At 43.4% G+C, this 18,687-nt stretch overlaps 1 pseudogene; it reads left to right on the forward strand.

The window, feature by feature from the left end:
- LOC148538905 (uromodulin-like) overlaps nucleotides 1-18,687 on the forward strand; it is a 96,711-nt pseudogene that overhangs the window by 30,157 nt on the left and 47,867 nt on the right.

An 18,687-nucleotide genomic window follows, 5' to 3' on the forward strand; every position in this document is an offset into this window, starting at 1 on the left:
GATAGTAATCCACTTCATAATACCAAAACATTCTGCACTTACTTCCAGCTAAGGTGCTGCATGCCACTCCGGCTTCCATCTCTGTCACCCTCATTCCTAAAAGAGCATCAGCTGCTATAATCAACCCAGCGCTTGCAGCATCAGAGCCCAGCACCACACTCCTGAACCACCCGGTCCCGATTGCCACTCTAGCAGCCGAGTCGCACAATCCACGGCCGCCGCGCATGCACAAAAGTCAGACGCACCATTCCTGGCACGCTGACCAAACGTCATACCCGCTGCGGTCCATGCTCCATCGCTGCCGCGCATGCGCAGTGACCATAAGTCCCACTCCTGGGACGCAAGCCACAGGACATGCGCGTGCAGCATACAACTGATCAATGTATCAATGTATTACAGCCATCTTATGTTAACTTAGACAGAGTACCCATGGCTGCACACACCATCACCCAAGGTAACAGGAGTATTAAACAAAGATAATAGTGATAGTATACTACTGGGATATTTTATGTCTTGGGACCCAGCCATAATTATGCATCACAAATGTGCAATATACCTCAAACAATAAAAAAAACTGATGCACATATATCATATTCATATAATAAGTGAATAGTACCTATTAGTATAATAAGTGAACAGCATCTATGAGTATAATAAGTGAACAGTACCTATTTATATCCATCAGGCACATGTATGACATATATGTAAAAAAATAGTCTCCCAAAGTCACAGTTTCTTCGAGTACTTCGGAACAACTCAGACTGTAAGATTGCAGAAAAACAACTTAGCAAGATGAGTGAGTGCTTTATGGAGTGGGGTTATACACAGAAAGAGATCAAAAGAAGTCTTGAACGTGCCAAAACAGCCTTCAAGTCACCAGTCACTCAGAGATCAGTGAAGGGTCGATCGGATGGCCGTATGATCTTCTCAACTAAATATAATGATAGATCATACCCACTGAGGAGGACATTGAGAGATAGGTGGCCTCTATTAACTTCTGACACCATGTTAAGAATGAAAAAGGTACCACCGCCGATGGTGGCGTTTAAGAGAAATCCTAACTTAAAGCAGCTACTGTTAAGACCAATGGCTAGTCCCGCTCCAGCGCGGGGGGTTGATTGGCTATTACAGAAGAAGCCGGGATGTGTTAGTTGTGGCAACTGTATAACTTGCAGGAGTTTATTACAGGGATCATCTTTTCCATACCCGCACACGGGAAAACAGATTAAAATGAGATATCGCCTACATTGTCTGATGGACTATGTTATTTATGTTTTAGTATGTCCATGCAGTCTCCACTATGTGGGGTTAACATCACGCCCATTTAGGGAGAGAATGGTGAACCATAGGGCATCTATCCGGGCTGCACTAACATCAAGGGTGACCGATAAACCAGTTGCCCGACATTTTGTTGAGAAGGACCATCAGGTATCAACGCTCAAGTGTAGGGTCATTGATTGGGTACCCCCCTTGGCAAGGGGCGGTGTTCGTTTAAAGAAATTGCACCAACTAGAAAGCAGATGGATTAGTCATTTGGACACTGTTTCACCAAGAGGTCTTAATGAACTCAATCCCCTCTCGGTTTTTTTACCTTAGATAGGAACATATGTTCATAGTCGTGGGTTTAATATTCTAACATGTAGATGTAATTATATATGTCATACATGTGCATGAGGATATTAATAGGTACTGTTCACTTATACTCATAGATGCTGTTCACTTATTATACTAATAGGTACTGTTCACTTATTATATGAATATGATATATGTGCATCAGTTTATTTTATTGTTTGAGGTATATTGCACATTTGTGATGCATAATTATGGCTGGGTCCCAAGACATAAAATATCCCAGTAGTATGCTATCACTATTATCTTTGTTTAATACTCCTGTTACTTTGGGTGATGGTGTGTGCAGCCACGGGTACTCTGTCTAAGTTAACATGAGATGGATGTAATACATTGATCAGTTGTATGCTGTGCGCACATGTCCTGTGGCCTGCGTCCCAGGAGAGGGACCTATGGTCACTGCGCATGCGCAGCAGCGATGGAGCATGGACCGCAGCGAGTATGACATTTGGTCAGCGCGCCAGGAATAGTGCGTCTGACTATTGTGCATGCGCGGTGGCCGTGGATTGTGCGACTCGGCTGCTAGAGTGGCAATCAGGACCGGGTGGTTCAGGAGTGTGGTGCTGGGCTCTGATGCTGCAAGCGCTGGGTTGATTATAGCAGCTGATGCTCTTTTAGGAATGAGGGTGACAGAGATGGAAGCTGGAGTGGCATGCAGCACCTTAGCTGGAAGTAAGTGCAGGATGTTTTGGTATTATGAAGTGGATTACTATCCTGGTTTTCTGCCTTACTGATACATGTGATTTGAATTGGGGTATTTATGTGTGGGACCCGGCCTAATGCAGTTTGTGATGGTTGCTGTATTGGACGGTTGAATTGATCTTTTGCGAGTTTAAATGAATTTAAACATGGATTGCAAGCCTTGAAAAGGTCTGTTTCTAGACCGAAACGTTGGAGTTATTTGAATGCAACCTGGAATGATTTGTTTCCACTGATGGGAAATAAACTCTTCAACACTGTTTTTGAAGAAATCTGGTGAGTGCCCTTGTGTTTATGCAATTTGGTATGTAGCACATATGAATTTATATATATATATATATATATATATATATATATAAACACTCCTTTTCCCAGTAAGGATAAGTAACAAAAGAACCAGCACTCATGTTTAGATGAACAAAGATAGGTTTGTTCATATGGTCCAAAGAAACAAAAAACATCAGCAGCCCAAGATTCAGTTTCATCTTATGCTTCTCAGTCTTCCTCAGGGGATAAACACACAGAAGCCATCTGTGCACAGTGTGTTTAGCCCCTGAGGAAGACTGAGAAGCATCATTTGAAATGGACATTGGGCTGCTGCAGCTGCTGCTGTTTTCTGTTTCTTTGGACCATGTGAATAAACCTATCTTTGTTTATCTAAATGTGAGTACGGGTTCTTTTTTTACTTTTCGTTGCTGGGAAAGTGAGTGTTTCTATTACCATTTTTTGAGGATCTTGCACCCCCTTGCTGACATCTGTTTGAATGCTGTCTCATGCTCCCTCCAATATATTAGCACAGCACAGTACCTGCTGCTGTGCTCCATCCATCCACTATTGATGATGAGGATGTTGATAATGATGATGTTCTTTGTGTAAGTGAGGCACCAGTGGAAGCAGTTCTTGCCCATGATTAAAAGAGGCTCATTGTCATGTCTGGGCATAAGACAAAAAAATCAACCTCTTATGTGTGGAATTATTTTTACCCAAATTTGGACAATTGTCTTGCCAACTGTAGCATTTGTAAAGCCACAATAAGCAGTGGTAGGGACTTAAACCATCTAGGAACCTCCTACCTATTATGTCATTTGCAGCACGTACATAAAAAGTTTTTGGCAAAAACAGAACCTTTAGCTAAATAAGTAATAATAAGCAGTTCAGTGTCACCTGGCTCCCTTCTCTCTGCTAGATCCAGTCACCTGCATACACCATCGCCAACACCTTCATCATTAATATACTCAACCATGATCGGAAGTAGTCCTGTATCCTATATGATTATGTGAGTTCTCCGCTATCCAGGATTCCTCAGAAGAATCCTTGAGTGCTAGGCCTGCTGCTGCTTGGGGTGGCTCATTATCCCAGAAGGAGACCAAGAAGACTACTACTAGTAGTAGTAGTTTAAAAAAACTATTTACTGTAAAACAATCCTTTGATAGAGGATACAAGTTTGACAGCTATCAACCAGTTACACAGTGGATCACTGATGCCATAACAGCTTTTCTGGTATTAGATCTGCAACCAATATGCACCATTAATGCAGTGGGTTTTAGATAGTTAATTTAGGTCCTGTGTCTCTGCTACCAAATCCAGTCTAGATTCTACTTTACTAGAAAAGCAATTCCTCACCTATACATGGACTTTAAAAGAAACTTAACAGGTGGCCTCCAAAATGCCATTGTACCCACTGTCCACTTAACCACAGATATGTGGAAAAGCAGAACAGGGCAAAACAAAGATTACATGACTGTGACAGCCCAATGGGTGGGTGTATTGCCTTCAGCAGCACCAAGAGCGACAGCAGCATCTAATGAATTCCAGCTCATTCAGAGGCAGGCTACTCTGTGTATCACCAGCTTCACTAAGAGGCATACCTCTTAGAAAAACTCAGGTAAGTCATTGCAAAATGGCTTACCCTGCTTGTACTTTCCTCAAGATTTGTGATTTCTGACAAATCCAGAAATATTGCGAGAGCATTATACCTGGGTGATTTTCGAACACATCCCAGGATTTGCTCACACAATCAATTTGGAGATGCAGGATATGCTGTCTGTTTCTCAGAAAAATGTGTTACATTTTTTGCTTTCAGCAGCTGTATGTAGAAGATTTCAGCACCTGCAAGAACAGTTTAATTTGCCCTGCCACCAGCTGAAGAAAGAGTTTGTAACAAGGTGGAATTCCACCCTTTATATGCTTCAGCGGAAGTAGGAACAGCAAAAAGCCACCCAAAGCAACACAAACAAGCCATGACATAGGGAGAATGTACCTTACTCCAGCACAGTGGCGTAACTAGGGCAGGGTGAGCGGGGTGTGTGACCTGGGTGCTGTGGGACCGGCGGAGCGGGGGGGTGCTGCTGGCCACGGTACCAGCCCACCCACTCTAGTTAGCCAGTGTAGCGCCGACCGCAGTGAGTGCAGTCAGTGCTACACATTTACACAGGACCGGCACTAGGCTTCCAGCACCGGTCCTGTGCTACAAAGCTGAGCCCATTCACTCCCCCTGAGCACTTGCCCAATAGCGCCAGGAGGAGGGTGGCAGGCGGGCTCAGACTGTGCATAACACAAACAGCACTGCCAGCACTGGTGGTGATGTGTGTGTTAATCAGCAGCCAATCAGAGTCAGACAGACTCTCAATGGCTGCTGCTGCACACACATCGCTGCCGAGCGGCAGCGATGTGTATGTGAATCAGCAGCCAATGAGAGTCAGATAGACTCTCATTGACTGCTGCACGCCCACTGCAAGAGCCGGGCTTCCTTCCGGCTCCTGCAGTAGTAATGGGAGAAACGTCATGATGTCATGACATCTCTCCCATAATGCAGAGCTGCCCAGCCCGGGAGGATGGACATGCGGATGACGGTGGGAGCAGGAGTGTGGATACAGGTAAGTATTTTTCTTTTGTTTAATTTTAGTGTTTATTTTGGGGGGGCACACTCTATTACAAATAAGGGGACTACTACTGGCGGCACTACTGGGGGGGATACTACTGTGGGCACTGCTTCAGGTGGGGGGGACTAGTACTGGGGCTACTGGGTGGGGGATACTACTGGGGGCACTGCTTCAGGGGGGGGACCACTACTGGGGACAACTACTGTGGGGGGATTCTACTGGGGCACTGCCTTGGGGGTGGACCACTACTGGGGGGATACTACTGGGGGGGATTCTACTGAGGGCACTACTTCTTCCCGGCGGGTGATCACTACTGGGGGGGTACTACTGTGGGCACTGAATTGTGGGGGACCACTACTGGGGACTACTACAAGGGGCACTGCATCAAGGGGGACTCCTACTGGGGGAACTATTTAAAGGGCACTGTAAAGGAGGGACTGGGGGCACTACTGGGGGCACTATATAAGGGGCTCACTTCTGGGGGCACTGCACAGGGGAGTCCACTACAGGGGGCACTGAAAATGGAGAACCACTACAGGGGGAACTGCATAAGGGGGACAACTACTGGGAGCACTGTATATGGGGGATCACTACTGGGGGCACTGTACAAGGGGAGCTAATGGGGGGCTGCATAAGGGGGACCACTACAGGGGCACTGCATAGGGGGGGACTGTATAAGGGGCACTGCATTAAGGTGCAAATGGAAAGAAATGTTCCCAGTGACACGAAAGGGGTGTGTGTCATGTTGATACACCACATTTTCAGTGGCCATGCCCATTTTTCACCGAGCACGCAGTGGGCTCCAAATACCCTAGTTACGCCACTGCTCCAGCACAGTGGAGAACACTTTCTGTGTTGTGCAAGATGCTGAAACTCTTCAAAGTTGTCACCTGTGAAGAGAGTTAAGACACTGTTAGCTTGAGTCAGTTCATTCCCCTACATAGACTTTTGGAAAATCACTCAAGAAACTGAAGGAGGAACTGAAACAGAGCGTTTTCGCTAAGTATGTCAGACTTATAGATCAAGTCCTTTATTTGCTTCACCAGGATCCAAGGGTTGTCAGTATCTTAAAATCAGATCAATACATTTACATTTACAATACAGCTTTCAGTGTCCTGTGCTTATGAAGTGCAACTACTTCTGATTCAGCTTTCAGTGCCCTGAATTCTAGTGCATGCTGACTATAGTACCAGCTACCTGCATATAAGTGCTTCCTGCATCCATTCAGTCTGCATTCATCCCAAGCATCTACCATCTGGGCTGTTTTGCACTTCGCACCAATTCCAGCAGGTGTCCCAAAACACACTGATGCTTCCATGTATCAGTGCTGTGCAGCACTCCAATATAATCATAGTCTGCAGGCTGACACCAGTACTACATGAAATTTGCTGTGGTCATCTGCTACCTGTCACTGCTCACTTCAGTTCTGAGTAAAGTGGGTCTGATTCAGAGTTGGGAATAGAGTAAGAAACAGCAAGTAACTATGTACCTGGATAAACCACGTTGCAATGCAAGGGGTGCAAATACATACCTTTTTTTTGCATGTGGGGTAAATACTGGCTGCTTTTGCATGTAGCCCACAGATGCTGGACAGTTTTATTTTTACACTGCAATTTAGATGTCTGTTTGGACACCCCCCTCCCAAATCTAAATCTCTCTGCACATTTTAAATCTGCCCCACCTGCAGTGCAGCATGATTTTATCAAGATGCACAGTTACTTGCTCTATCTTACTCTATAACAAATCTGAATCAGGTCCAGTATCATCAAGAGACTATACCATACCTTTTGTGCTTCTGGCATTCTATTCAGTATAGTCCCAAAGACTATATCATATCTGTTTGTTCATGCACCAATCCTAGTAGAGGCCTGATAAATAGAAGCATTATCAAGGTCTCAAGCTTTCACTTCTCCCTCACAAATAGCTAATCCCAAGGGTTTCCACCTCATTCGCCTGTTTGGGAAGCAAATTTTTGGAATATGCATCCCCATATTTCGCCCTATTCAATTACAGAATAGGTGAAAACGCAAATAGGTGAATGCATAACAGGCGGAAAGTACTGAATAGATTGGTGGAATCAGTCTGTACCCCAAAATAAGATGCTCTGACACTGGAAATCATTACAGATGTGTACTATTAGCCCTAATAAACGTACTTTGTGTGCTTAAGTTGTGTTAAAAGCTGAGTGATAGAAAACAGTATTTTTGGGTTAAAATAAATAGTCCAGTAAAATTTGGGCTACTTGAAAATGGGTACTAGCATATTTTTTGTCTCTAAAGTGCACTTTTAGAAAATTTGAAAAATACACCTTTTTATCTGTTTTTTTTTAGGCAGATTTGTCTTTTGGGGGGAGGGGTGTCCAAAGGGTTCTGAATCAATTCTCCACATTTGCACCCCAAAATAGAGATTTTATAATATTTTTTCCACTTGCCATTCATTGGAGAAACTTTTCCGCCTATTCCAGTGCATTGACTTTCCGCTTAGGCGAAAAAGTCCTGGAATTGAATTTGAAGAAAAGATGCAAACAGGTGAAAAGTGACAATAGGCTAAACTTTTTCGCCAATTACGGCTTTTTGCGTCTATTTGATTCCAGCTCTAAGAGGGGTATTCAATATGAAACGTTAACTTCACTGTCGAAGTTAACGTTTCATATCGGAGTTTTTTTCTGCGTTAAAGTATGATGCGCGCTCCCGCTTATCCCCGTTTTCAATATAAAATTAACGAAAACGGGAAACTCCGAAGTTGGATTTGCGTAAAGTTACAAATTTTTCCTTAAAATAATTGTAAGACCCCCCTAAAGTTGTAAAAACATGGGGGATCACTATGGGTACCCCCGTTTTAGCCTTTAATTGAAAGTCGGGGATTTAAATAGCCACAGCAGGTGTTTTTTTCCCGACATTGAAGAAGTGATGCAGAAGAGCACTTAGGTTACTTTTTTCATTTTTTTAAGTGGTCCCATCAAATTTGGGGTACATGAAAATGGGTACTAGCATATTTTTAAGTCCCTAAAGTAATTTTTTAATAATTCTGCATTTGTGCACCTGTCGCTATAATTCTATTCTTCAAAACACCTGCCGCATACTTGCAGAATAGCACTGAACCTATTTCCCTATTGTTAAACATTTTTTCCCATTTTTTTTTTTCACCCCAATTTTTAAATTCATTTTTTGGGGTGTCCCTATTTTTTGTAAAACTTTTTTTGACACAGTTCTTTTTTAAATGTCATTGCCAGTGGTGCAGGCTATGTTTTTTAAGCCTGAACCCCTAAACCCCAATTCTGCACTTTTTTTCGACACCTATTCAATGGTGAAAAGTTATCCCCGTTTTTTATCAAAGACTTTTCAAAATTGCGATAAGTCTTTGATATTGAATACAGTGTAAAAGTAAAACCTGCGATATGATGTCATACCTCCGATATTAACGCAAAAACAATGTTATCGCACCCATATTGAATACCCCTGTAAGTTGCATATTTATTAAAGTTACAGTTTTTTTTGGGAAAATGGCTCTTTATATGTAATATAAGAGATAAAAGGGGATATGTACTAAGCCTTGGAGGGTGATAAAGTGGAGAGAGACAAAGTACTAGCCAATCAGCCCCTAACTGTCAGCTTTCAAACACAACTTGGATAATGACAGGAGCTGATTGCTTGGTATTTTAGCTCTCTCCACTTTATCTCTCCCCAAGGCTTAGTACATCTCCCCCCAAAAAATGAATATCTGATGTTAGACTGCTCATCACAAATCTTAATCTAGGAGAAGTTTTAAGTTCAGATGCATTAGTGAAGTGGCTGTCTGACTCTCATTTTCCATGCTGGAGATGCACATATTGATCTTGCTGGAAGACTTCCAAGGTTCAATATTCATCCAGATTAATTTTTCTGATGAGCTGTCTAATATGAGATATCCATTGTTTATTTTGTACATAACATATACTATGGGGAAGAGAGCCATCTAGTGGAGAAGATCTGCTAAGATGTAAAACATATCAGAAAAGTACCTGCTACACGTGCCATACTAACACATTTCCACTAAAGACACTGAGTAACAACAATTAGATCTTTTCTCCACTTTTATCTCTACTTTGTGGAGTTGTCAGGTCACCTTACACACTTTGTTTGTTTGTCACCCATGGTTCCATTTATGTGTTAAAGTTGTCACACTATTAATTGTCCCTTTCCTTTTTTATATATGCTAAATGGAGATAATCAGCAAAATAAGGAAAGAATATGAGAATCTTCTAATAGGACATTGCCTATTCATTTTGACTATGTTAGACATTCCATAAAGCATCAAGCATATGTTCCTTTTCCTTTATTGTCCTATACTGTAGATTTCTGTAGGGTTGGGGCTTAGTGTTTGACAAGTCCCATCTTTCAAACAAGGGTGTCTCCGTGTCCCTAGGTGCCAGGATAAGGGACATAGGGGAATAACAGTCCTGTCCCCATCCCCTGCACTTAAATTTGTATTTTCCCTTTAAAACAGGTTAAGCCTTGCCCCCTTTTAACATTATTAAAAGTAACCAAAATTATGTCATTACAGCCCTGCTACCTCCCCAATCTCCACCAACAATATATACCGGTGGGGGCAAAGTAATTATTTTTGTTTTCATTTATGAAGTACTGAGGATAGGTTAGATAGGGGTTGGTATTGAGATGGTCTGGCATCACCCATTGGAAGCCTGTCTGGCAACTCCAATGACAGGTTCCCAGACAGTGTGAATGACCATAGAAAGTACACCAGAAGATTCAGTATTTGATACATACTGGGAGGAATAAATAAAGATGATTGTGCCCTTTATGTTTTAAATGAAAGGAGAGAACCACAATAGTATTACAAACATATGCACATGCTCCCATACTCATATTACTACATAATTGTGCCCCCTTAACTTTTAAAATATATTATTATGCCATCTCAGTATGCAAAATATACTATTGTGCAGCTGAAGTATCTCTTGAACCACTGGATGGATTTTGGAAATTAAGCTAGTCACAGAAAAATAGGTTGTGCAGTGTGAGTATCTGACTGCTGCTGCTGCAGGGCCAAGGGATGCCCTCTGATTAGCTGATAAGGACAGTGAAAGCCAATCAGAGATAGCAATGTGCCCTGTTGCTTAACCTAGAGAGGGAAGGGAGTCAGGGACTGTGCAGGGTCACATCTGAGGCAGAGAGTGAGAGACAGCCTCCAAGGAATCCATGAAGATGCTCTGATGCAGACACAGTAGCCAAGAAAAAGCCAGGAAAGGCATAGCTATCAGAAATAAAAATAACAACCATTAGAATATCAACAAATGATTTCCATTTGATGGTGGCAAACATTGGACCATCTCCTTCAAATGGTAAAAGCACTACCATCAGAACAAAAACATTGTGTCACAAGCCGAAGTCACGTCCTGTCGGATGGTGCTTCTCACAGGACCAGTTGCTGGGAGACAGAGACGTCATGCTGTCAACTTGTAAAGTCCTCCCATCTGGCTGACATCATCGCTGTAGGAACAGGATTGGTGCGTCCTCCATTTTCTACCTGACTGATGCATTGTTAGATGTCGGTGATAGCGTTTCACTTTTTATTGGTTCAGCTGTGAGTCTTCTGTTTTCAGTCGAGTATCCAGTCTCCCTGTCTGCCTTGTTTAGCTCCTGACGTTGGTGTCATCCAGATGGCAAAGTCTGCACTACAGTCACCTGCCGTTTGTGTCATCCAGCGGCAAGCCGGGGTAATACTGTTTGTGTCAACTCGGCGGCTCAAGTCGCACCTCTGCACCAAGTGTACACAAGCAGTGTACTACTGATTGTGCCAACTCGGCAGTACAAGCTGCACTTCTGCATCAAGTGTACATGAGCAAATGTACTACTGCTTGTGTCAACCCGGCAGCACAAGCCACATGACAAGCCACATCTTGCTAAGGTTTACCATCCCCCAAGGCTGCTACACAGCCCAATGGCTGCATCTTGCTCCACGTCCCAAAGGCCACATCTTGCCAAAGCTTACCAGCCCCCAAGGCTGCTACACACTAGAAGGCTGCATCTTGCTTCGTGGCCCAAAGGCCACATATCGCCAAGGCTTACCAGCCCCCTAGGCTGCCACACGGCCCAAAGGCTGCATCTTGTTACATGGCCCAAAGGTCTTTTGTTGCAACATCTTTTCAGCCCTTAAGGCGGTAATGGCTGCAGCTTGCCAAGTGTTCAAGGCCCTCAAGGCTTTAGTGGAACTCTTCTATTATAATACCTGAGTCTACTGTTGCTACACAGCTCCAGGGGCTGCATAATCAACCACCTTTCCTCAAGGGGTACCCCAACCATCTGCTTTGCACAGCCCTCTGCTTTGTATAAATTCAGTGTTGATTCCATATGGGAATCATGATACATTGATAGTTAGTAACGATCGGATTCCAATGTTCATCCCTATGCTGAACCTGCAGGTAGACTCTGGCCACCACTCCTCCACTGTGAGGTGTTCCCTCTCCAGCATGATGTTCTCACTCAGCCATGCCCTTGTTGAAAAGGAGACACCTCCCATAGAAGTCAGTGCTGATCTCTGACAGTGGCACCATGGCAAGGAAGCTCAACAGGAAGCCTGGGGTATATTGTGCAAAGAGGACATTGCTTATTACCATGTTCGGCAGCTGGGTAAGGGTGTGCATTAGGGTGGGTAAAAAAGAAAAAGTTTCCACATCGATTGTAAGGGTAGAAAAAAATTGTGGGACCACTTGAGAAGAAGTTTGCATTTAGTTTTTCAAAACCAGATAATATCTTAGTCAGCCAACCAGTACCTAAAGATTTCATATTTACACCCTATAGGCATACCCGCAGAACACCACCACAAATTGCTCTGGCAGTGCTTTTTTTCATACTGTTTGTTGCTAAGTAGCAGAATATAATAGTTTTGACTTGTAATACATGCCCTATTCACCGTATAGTGTCATATAGTAAGTGCACCCAACATAGCCGTATCATCTAAAAGGCAGTAGTAGGGTATCTGTTGCCCTCTGGCTGCAGCTCTCAGCTTGTTGCAAACAAATACATGCAACAACCCAGGACGTGGAGGTGGCTGCAGCTTGAGTTAACCCTCCGCCCACCCTGTCACGTTATAACGTGCTCAGCTGATCACTGCTCACTGTTCTAGCGGCTTGTAATCTTTTTTAGAATCAAACTTTGGCATTACTGCACATGACCGGAGAGTAGACCTAATAAAACCATCCCACTTACCTCATCACAGCATTTTTCAGAAGCCTCGGTCACTAATTTGACAATTCTTTCCACACTTTGGGTGTGTGAAGGGCATGCAGAAAGAGAATTTACTCCATTCATGCACATTTGGGTGAATATATCTGAGGGTATATTATGGAGAACCGGAGGCTCTGTAATGTTGATCTTTGCCCAGGTTATGAGCTGGTAGTATTTTCATGAATTTACATTGATTTCAGGCACTTGCAATACCCACACAATTTCAGATGGAGCTGCACTTGCCCTAGCCTGCAAGATGCGGCTCAAACCAAGCAAACTAATACTGTATCTCGACTCTCCAAAGTTTGATTCTAAAAAAAGATTACAAGCCACTAGAACAATAAACAGTGATTGGCTCAGCTTGTTATAACATGACAGGGTGGGTGGCGGATGGCACTCAAGTTGAAGCCACCTCCACGAGGTGAGTCCTGAGTTGTTGCATGTATTTTTTCACAACAAGCTGAGAGCTGTAGCCAGAGGGGGCAACAGATACTCTACTACTGCATTTTAGATGATATGGCCATGTTGAGTGCACTTACTATATGACACTATACGCCTACCCTCCAACATGACCAGTTCCACCCGGTCAAAATGCTCTTCTCTTGGACTTCCCACATAATTAATGATTGCAGCCACCTGTGTTAAGCTAGTTAACAGATGAGACAGGTATCACCAGAGGTGGCTGCAATCATCAATTAAGAGAGAAGTCCAGGAGCAGAACATTTTGTACCGGGTGCAAGGGGTCATGTTTTAGGGTCTGTATATGGTGAACTGGGCATGTATTACAAGTCAAAACTGTTGTATTCTGCTACTTAGCAACAAACAGTATGAAAAAAAGTGCTGCCAGAGTGCTTTTCGGTGGGGTTCTGTGGGCAGGCCTGTAGGACGTAAATACAAAATCTTTAGATGCCGGTTGAATTTTTAAAAACTAAATGACAATCATCTTCTCGAGTGGTCCCACAATTTTGCTTCGGTCCTCACAAACGATGGGGAAAAAAATGTCCTATTTGACCCACTTTTCAACCCACCCTAGTCCGCATGGAGGCTGTGAAAATATGCACAGGTGCTCCAGTCCCAGGTACATTCTGCTGATAATGCTTATGAAAGCTGCAATACAAATGTCTCAACCATGATCTTCATACCCTTCCCAGCACATCCCAGTGGCCAGGCCCCAGCCAGGTGCAGTGCAGCAGCAGTGAGGGTTATAGTGACACTGCTGAGATGCAGGGAGAAGGAGTGAGAAGCAGGGGTTTTGGAGAGATGCAGGGGACTGTGGTGACATGGCGTGGGTGGTTATGAAATGCAGTGGGTTGTGGCAAGATGAAATTGCTCCCGTGCAAAACCGAGGAGGGTCTCTAGCATATATATAGATGCATTCGGCATGATTTACCGCTGGTCGCATGGCCGGCGGTTCAAATCCCAGCAACGGCAGCCCAACAAAGGAGGAAATCCCGATAATCCTAAAGGTAAATTTAAACTAATCTAATTCTACCCCCTAACCCTCCTTTAGGGTGCCTAACCCTAACCTCCCCCCCTCCGATGCCTAACACTAATCCCCCCTCTAAGTGCCTAAACCTAACCATCCCTTCCCCGCCGCCAAAACCTAAGTCTCCTGGGGGGGTGCCTAACCCCCCCCCGGGGGTGCCTAACCCTAACCCTCCCTCCCCCTAGCCTAACCCTATCCTCCCAGGGGGGCGCCTAACCCTAAGTCCCCCCTAGAAACCCTAAAAATAACCCCCCTGCACGGCTGTCCGCGCCCGGTATCACTTCGATCAGGATGCGGGGCGCCGGTCTCCCGGCGTAGGTAAAATGACAGACGTCAACATTTCAACACCTGTCATTTAACCATTGCCGGGATTAGACAGTCAGGAAGCCGGCTGTTGGCATTGTGACGGCCAGCTTCCTGAACGTATACCATATATATATATGGGTTTAACAAAGGGGTTGTTAGCTGTACTACTGGCTAGGAGGTACGGCCTAGGGCATAACACCATTGTTGGCCCGTGGCACATATGAATGGCACCATACATCCTAGAAAGCAGCAACATTGAGCATTTTTAGGTTGCTATGGGCACTCAACTTCTCCTAGGGTGTTCCCCATCCCCTCATTATGAGATTATGATGTCCTTGGGGTTAGGCCAGCACAGGCCCTATGGCCCTGTATATAAATATATATAATAGATATTATATAATGTCCTTCTGTAAGCCTTCTCAACACTAAGAATTTGTTTCTGATATTAACAGTTTTACCATTAATGTATTGAAAATCTCATGTGCAATTCATATTGTTACTAAAATCTTCTCAGTTTGTCTCCAATATCCTGTTGATAAAGTTACATTACACTGAAAATGACTTCTAAGACATAAATATTGTTTAAGACTTTTCATTTTAAGTTTTGATATTAGATATAATTAATATTGTTTATTTTTTTAACATATGTATTTATTATATTAGGATAGGTAACTGATGGTTTATTGTTTAAAAGCATACAATGTAGATATATTTTTTTACATGTCATTATTTTGCATTTCTTTAAGCGCTGACCTCTTAATTTTTTGTGTATTACACAGAGTGTTAATTTAGAGATCAATTAATTATACATCTAGCTTTATTAACAGTAGAGTATTTCAAAGACTATTGAACTGCATTTATGTATGTGTACTTTTTGTGTGAGCCTTATTACATTAATTTCTAGATCAATGATCACTAATATGCCAACACTAATGTATATAAATTGTTTTTAAATAAATGTTACATATTTATCAAATATGTTTTCTTTTAGGTAGCAGATTTCCTCAACTTCTTCCTCCAGATTCCAATTAACAGCACAACACATTTTTTCTCCATTAAGCAAGAAAATTACTATTATGCCACTTTCAATTTCTTTGTATCAATGAATTTTAATTCACTAATAGTATCTACATCTTGTTCAAGCTGTACATTCACCTTTTACACACCTACTGGTAAGATTATATTGTCTAGGTAAGTTTTATTACTATAGTTATGTGCTGCACAGTGATTAATAAACTATAACCAGTGCTATATGATACTTACAGTTCAACAATACTCGGTATGTATGAAAGCAGATAACATAGAGAAAAATCACTTTTTAGTACATTATCTGCAAACCTCTAATGATTTTGCCATCTCTATACTATTGTACAATAAAGGAAAATCATCCAGAAATTATTAAAAAGTGGCAGATTGTTTTTCACATATCAGCAAGATTACCTGCTGGTATGTGTACTAACCTGTTGCGGCTTGTGTGGGGGTCCGGCTGCACATGAGATATGTTTGTGAGATCTTGCGCATGTGCAGTGGGCCCGGCCTGGAGGTAAGACACAGCACATCATCCTCCAGTCCAGCGGGCAAGATGTTAATACATCTCGGCATTATTGCTTCCTACTTTGCCTCGCTAAGAGGTGAAGCAGGAAGAACTATAGCAGCATGATAAGTTCCGCAATAGTACCTTTACCCCTAAGTGACAATAGTTGGATAATGATGCAAATTTCATCTACCAGACAAGAGCAGCACCAAGATTTCTTACAATTACCTATGAAGGAGCAGTTCTCTACTGCAAATACATTAAAAAATAATTCCACAGAGCATTTATAGGATTGTACTGCAGTCATATTTAATTTTACTTGTTAATACAGGTGAATTAATAAAACCATAAAGGCTGCATTTTGATGCCATACTTAGCATTGAGTGAATATACCAGGTAGCCATGCCTGCCCTACTCAACAATCTATTTTTCAATTTAGTTAAGTCAGTATTTACTTAAGACCAAACATCAGAAAGAAAACAAGTCAAATAAATAATGTTTATGCTGTCCTGTAAACATTGATTGTCACACTCCATACTCGTGTGTCTGGGTCTGGTATACGTTTCAGATGTTCTGCTAGTGTTAAACACTCTAACTGTATAAAGGTTTGATGCTCTGATTGGATTAGTTCCCACTTGACTCCTTATAACTAGTAACTTCTGCCTATTGTTCACCAGAGGGTGGTCAGAGTATCAGGTCTCCTTCCTTGTGCTAATCATTTGCTTCTGCTGCTACTGTTTAGGCTCCATCTCTGGTTATTTTCTGTGTATCCATGCATTACCTCTGCTGCCTCAGACTCAATTCCTGCATTCCTGTTTTCTGACTCCTGGTGATCCCCAATCTGGTCCGTTTCCTGACTCTTTCTTGTGATTACTGATATCTGTATAGGGGTCTATTCATAAAGAATATATTGTTCTCATTGATACTCGTCATACTGTATGACATTGCATCATACTGTTGCAATATTTTAATATTTAATTATTAAATTCATAAAGACTTGTCCCCTGTGCCAAGAGAAGAGAAAATACTGCCCTGGGGCAACAGGCAATCAGGACGGAGGAGTCCCAGTATATGCATATGAAGGGTCATGGCAACAGGGGTAGGAACAGAGTGAGTGGGGGGGGGCATGGGAGCAGTGGGCAGTCATGATTGAGCAGGACTGTAACTAGGGTGGTGTGACCTGTGTCTTGGCACAGGGCACCACAGGACAGGGGGTGCTGTTTGGGCTTGTCAATTTTCCTCTTTATTATCATTCTCACTTGTAGCTTCCTCTTCTTTTATCCCCAGCATCTCCTGGCCTCTCCTATCTCTTCCCTGGCCCTCCCCTATGAGGCTATGGCCCTTTTTCGGGTGCACTATCTTATGCCAATGCTCTTTCTGGCACATGGCACCAAAAAGTCTAGTTACGGTTCTGTGATGGAGGAGACCTGGCATACACATACACCAGGTATTCTTACTATAGTGGCATAAGGTAATAGGAGCAGAGTGGGGGTGGGCACTAGGGCAGCAGGCAGTCAAGACAGAGAAGATCCATGAAGGGGGCTGAGAGAATAGGGAGAAGGCAGGGAGACAGCTGTCTTCTCTGCTCATCTCCCCTAACAAGCCTTTTCATGCCATCATGAGATAGCAAATAGCTTTTGCAAAGAAAAATGGAAAGCAGAGCATTATGTGCTTCTATGAATCTCTCTCCCCATACAGTAGTATGGGGAGGTGATGTGTAGACTAATCAGGGGCACTGCTTGAGAAATCTCAGATTTCTCAATGGTTACTCCTTCTATGAATAGGAACAAGTAGTGAAAAGCCCTGTTATCAGTCATAAAGGGCTTTTCAATGCTACATTAATAGACCCCCTAGGATATTGCATTGCACTGCCCATTTGCCTTGAGTGTTAGCTGTCCTGCCATGTGACCTTGACCTCTCTTGTGCCAGTGTTCTTCATTTCGGCCTAATTTTGCCATTCTGTATTGTGTATTGTATGCAACATTTTGCATGATATACAGTATGTTACTCCTGATTAATAACCAGGGCCAGCTCCTGGGGTAACCGCACCCTTTGCAGCATGGGTAGTCATTGCCCCAAGTAGCGTGACTGTTAATGGGGGTGTGGCCTAATTACAATAGGCCACGCCCCCCAAATGACGTTATTTTGGGCCGTGCCAGCATGGCATGCCTCCCATATAACGTCAGGCTGGGGGCGAGCCCAGCACTCCCTCACTAGTTAGGCTTCCCCACCCCTCTCCAGCTCTATGGATCCCACACGCATGTGGGCAGCATCCATTCAGCTACCCTGGGTCTGGCACCACCACACAGCTGCAGTGGTGGGGGTGCCAAAGCTCCCGACCAGACCACCAATGGGACACTTCGGCTGGATAATGCTGTCCTGCTGAAATCGGGAAGTTGGGAGGGGTGCGCCCTCTATGGGGTGGCACCCCTGTTTGACTGCTCTGGTCAAACATGACTCAGGCCGGCCCTGCTATAACCAGTGACGTGCGGCTCAATGGCTGAGGAGGCACACATGTATAAACACAGATTTTATATTAAAAATTATGGAACATGACAGAGAGTATGATAGGGGAGGGAGTATGACAGGGGAGGCTCTGCCTCCCCTGACAACCCTGACTACACATCCTAACGTACTGTAGTAGCAGCGACCTGGTCAGTAAAGCAGCCAAGTCCATCCTGCCTCGTGAAGGGCTCTTGTGAATAACTTTCCTGGCTTAGACTCCACATCCTATAGTAAGTAGGGTCAATATTGGCAGGAGGTTGCTCATTATTATAAATAAACTTTTTATTCTAAAATATCTCTAGTCATGACACATGTCTTCATTACCTATAATAGTAAATACAGTCATGACAGCATCCATTCATACATCTCTATGTATGCTTTGTCACTGCACCCAAGGGACTCACTGTACAGTCCTAAGCA

Source organism: Taudactylus pleione, unplaced genomic scaffold (assembly GCF_031769625.1).
Source record: "Taudactylus pleione unplaced genomic scaffold, aTauple2 ptg000032l, whole genome shotgun sequence".
NCBI lineage: Eukaryota > Metazoa > Chordata > Amphibia > Anura > Myobatrachidae > Taudactylus > Taudactylus pleione.